The sequence below is a fragment of the Cynara cardunculus genome, assembly GCF_001531365.2.
Source record: "Cynara cardunculus var. scolymus isolate 2C chromosome LG 2, CcrdV1, whole genome shotgun sequence".
Taxonomy (NCBI): domain Eukaryota; kingdom Viridiplantae; phylum Streptophyta; class Magnoliopsida; order Asterales; family Asteraceae; genus Cynara; species Cynara cardunculus.
The window spans coordinates 70,085,627-70,090,409 of record NC_037529.1 but is presented as its reverse complement, the minus strand read 5'-3'; positions in this window follow the sequence as shown (position 1 = coordinate 70,090,409).

The following is a 4,783-nucleotide window of genomic DNA, read 5'->3' as shown; positions in this document are numbered from 1 at the left end:
TAATAAACATATAAAATATTTTTATTAAAAAATAGCGGGTATTTGTCTGTTTCGTTTCTTGGTATCCACCAAGTACCCGGTCCCGACGGGTACCCACCGGTTAACGTGTTATAACCAGGTTTGAGACAACCTGGGATTGAGGTAATTTATACATATTTATTATGTGGATTACGTGAAATATGCATGGCTAAGTTGAAATACATGATATTGTGTATGCATGACATGCCATAAATGATTTATACATGTATGCGTGTGGTGTGAAACCAGCGGCTCTGGTCGTGAAGACCAGAAGCTCTGGAAGAGAGACCAGAGGGGCTCTGGTCCKGAATGTTGAAATATTTTCTAAGTGTGGTTTAGAACCAGAGGCTCTGGTCGTGAAGACCAGAAGCTCTGGAAGAGAGACCAGAGGGGCTCTGGTCCTGGTTGTCGAAATATTTTCTAAGTGTTGTTTGAAACCAGAGGTCCGATGGATCGAAGCAGTATGTTTTTAATTTTACTTCATAAGATGAATGATTTGAAATAAACGTTTTGGTGATTCTCACCCTGCATTACATAGAAGGGAACCTCACTAGACATTCATGTCTAACCCTCATTTTCGTGTTTTCAAATTATGTGTGCAGGTAATGATTATAAGGGAAAGGATGTTATGTGAATTACTTCTCTATATGCTTAGCTGTTTTGGAAGCATAAATGTTAAGATGCAAGAGCATGTACTTTTGGAATTTTTGGGTTGTGTATTTTATATTACAGACTCTTGTATCGAGGACCTATGTAGGGAAAACATGTATTCTATATATGAAATATGTGTTATATGCAATGTGTGGATTTGGGGTGTTACAGATCGTGAAATATGCATACCAAAATAGAAATGCATGAACTATATATGTGAACATGATATTGTGCATGCATATATGTGAAAAGATGACATGACATATATGATTTATAGATGCATACATGTGGTGTGAAGCATACATGAGGTGGTGCTTATTGTGATAAACTATTCGGGTGGAATCATTATTCTATTATTTAAAGCTTATATCTTCATGGTTAAGAAATCATGAATTTTATAATACAAAATCCACCGCCCAAAGTTATTTCTATTGGACAAAAGCTTTCACCGCCTTTGAAGTTTTATTATTAAAATCCTCCACCGCCTTGGTGAGAGTATTTAAAAAAGAGTTTGATAAGGTTATCCTTATCACTATCACTCTTTTAGAAAAAGAACATGTGTGTGAGTAAGGTGTTCTTGAAGATTCTGTGTTAAGAATAAAGTTTTTGTTGTGTGATTTTCATCAAGAAAGCTGTTTGATAAGGTGAGTTTTCTTTTAAAACTACCTTTGTTTATAAACTGTGAGTTTTTAAACTACCGTTGATTATAACTATTGAGTTTTGATATTGGTTTTGAGGTTAAGATGATAAACTGTTTTTAACAGTTTTATGATGTTATTTTGGATTTTGATTTTGATAAATATAAAATAGAATTGTGTTCTTCAACAGCCTTGAGAAGTTGTTGTTTGAATCTGTTTTTTTGGAACTGTTTTGGAAAGATTTAAACAGTATCTGGGTTTTAAAACAGTTTGAAAGAGTTTACAGAAAAACAGAGTTTTAAACTGTTTTGGGAAGAACAGATTGTTCTTGAGAATAAAAGGTTTTGAGTATAAACCTATGTTGAAACCATCATTTGGTTTGAGGATTATGAACAGGTTCACTCTGACATGTGACTGAGGTCTGTCTTTGGATGAACTACTTCATATTAATGAATGGGAGGATATAAGGGTGGAACATCATTTAAAGGGGATTATTGGGAGGATATAAGGTGGGACGATATCGGCATAGTCTAACTCTTACCATGATAACTATTAAAGTTACAACAGATTGGAGTTCTCACTTCTTGGTGATTTGAGGATTTAGAGATGTTGTCTTTAGTAGAAATGGTGGTAATGATGTGATGGTATTGGAGATAATATAATTCGTGATTGTTGATGTTTTGGGTAAAAGCATTGATTATGAGGAAACAGATTAGCTCTGGTTATACCTTGCAAAGACAAGAGGGGCTCTGATTGACCCTCATAATGGAACCAGAGGATGCTAGTTATTTATGAAAAATATTTTATGGATTTATTAGTTTGGAAAATAAGTTTATATCTTTGAGAAACAAGCTTAGTAATTTAATTCTTTGTTTTAAAATGGTATTTCAAAAAGATTTGTATACTTAGTCTTTTTATGAAAAACAGACCAAAGAAGCTCTGGTTGACTTACGCGTTGAACCAGAGGGGCTCTGGTTGGTCATGTCTTTTGAACCAGAAGTTCTGGTTAGTTCAACCAGCGGCTCTGGTCGTGAAGACCAGAAGCTCTGGAAGAGAAACCAGAGAGGCTCTGGTCTTAGGTCTTGAAAAAAGGTTTTGAAATATTTTCTAAGTCTGGTTGGTTCAACCAGAGGCTCTGGTCGTGAAGACCAGAAGCTCTGGAAGAGAGACCARAGGGGCTCTRGTCCTAAATGTCGAATTATATTCTAAGTGTGGTGTGAAACCAGCGGCTCTGGTCGTGAAGACTAGAAGCTCTGGAAGAGAGACCAGAGGGGCTCTGGTCCGGAATGTTGAAATATTTTCTAAGTGTGGTTTAGAACCAGAGGCTCTGGTCGTGAAGACCAGAAGCTCTGAAAGAGAGACCAGAGGGGCTCTGGTCCTGGTTGTCGAAATATTTTCTAAGTGTTGTTTGAAACCAGAGGTCCGATGGATCGAGGCAGTATGTTTTTAATTTTACTTCATAAGATGAATGATTTGAAATAAACGTTTTGGTGATCATGACCCTGCATTACATAGAAGGGAACCTCACTAGACATTCATGTCTAACCCTCATTTTCGACACCCTTACTAGACTTATTTCCTTGTTTCTCAATACACAGGGTTTTGTGATCGGTTATAGCTTCTGGAGTTTCTACAAAATTTAGTTTGTCATCCAACTTAATCTCCGGAAGTGGTATTGCCATACTAGGATCAGCAAGGCATTTTCTTAGGTTTGACACATGGAAAATATTGTGAATCAGACTAAGTTCCTCTAGTAACTCCAATTGGTAAGCTACTGGTCCAACTCGTTTACAAATTTTGAATGGATCCACTTTGATTCCTTCGTGTGACACAACATGGTCCCAACTTAATTGATCAAATAAATCATCAATCCTGGGTAATGGATATTTATTCTTAACTGTCATTTTGTTAAGCTCCCGATAATCTATACACATTCTCATTGACCCGTCCCTCTTTTTAATAAATAAAATCGGAGCTCCCCAAGATGAAGTATTTGGTCTAACAAAACCCTTATCAAGTAGATCCTTCAGTTGAGTCACTGATTCTTTCAATTCTGATGGGGCTAATCTATATGGTGTTTTGGCTACAGGTGTTGCTTCGAGTAACAAATCAATCCTAAATTCAATAACTCTATCTGGAGGTAGCCTTAACAAGTCTTCTGGAAAGACTTCAGATATTCACTAACAATCAGAATTAATTCTTGCTTATTCTTTTTTTTCTTAGCATCAATTATATAGGCTAAAAATTCTTGGCATTTCTTTTGGATACATTTTCTGGCTTTCATCACAGATAGTAAACTGGTACGATGATCCTAATGATCACCATAACTTATGACTATCCTTTTGTCAGGTAACATAATTCTAATCATCTTTTCATTGCAAACGATGCTAGCCTTATTTTCTGCCAACCAATCCATTCCTACTACCACATCAAATTCCTTCATAGGCATGGGAAACAATCGGATAGATATCTCACAATCCTCAATCATGATAGTGCAKTTTTTTTAAACATATAACTAACAAATACTTGACCATTAGCAGTATCAACTACTAATTTATCGTCAAGTAGCACAGAATTCATATGAGCATATGAGGCAAATGATGGGAATACAAACAAGAAGTTTGCACCCGAGTCAAATAACACTTTAGCATGTATGGAGTTTTACGAAAAATGTACYTGTTACCATGTCTGGAACTGCCTCTACCTCATTTTTAGTTATCTGAAAAGATCGTCCTTACGCCCTTTCTAGCCCTCCTCTAGTCATACTTGGTCTCCCTCGACCACTTATTGTACTATTTCCCAAATTTAGTTGTGGAGTTTTGAGTTGTGGGCACTGGTCTTTAAAGTGATCTGGTGACTTGCAATTGAAACATCTTTTATTTATTGGACAGTATCTCGATGAATGTCCAATCTCACCACAATTGAAGCATTTCATTGATTTTGGTTTGCATTCTCCTTAATGATATTGTCGACACCTAGGACAGATCTTATCCATGGTTATTTGAATGAATTCCGGGACAGAATTCTTTTAAGGGGGGAAGAATGTTATAACCAGGTTTGAGACAACTTGGGATTGAAGTAATTTATACATGTTTATTATGTGGATTACGTGAAATATGCATGTCTAAGTTGAAATACATGATATTGTGTATGCATGACATGCCATAAATGATTTATACATGTATGCGTGTGGTGTGAAACCAGCGGCTCTGGTCGTGAAGACCAGAAGCTCTGGAAGAGAGACCAGAGGGGCTCTGGTCCGGAATGTTGAAATATTTTCTAAGTGTGGTTTAGAACCAGAGGCTCTGGTCGTGAAGACCAGAAGCTCTGTGTAACGCCCCCAGAACCCCGTAGCAATGATATTGTCCGCTTTGACTAACATGCCCGCTATACCACAAAGCAGTAGTCGCACGGTTTTGTTTCTGGCAGCCGCACAACGCAAGCCCCAAAACCGGTCATGCTAGGATGAGGTATCC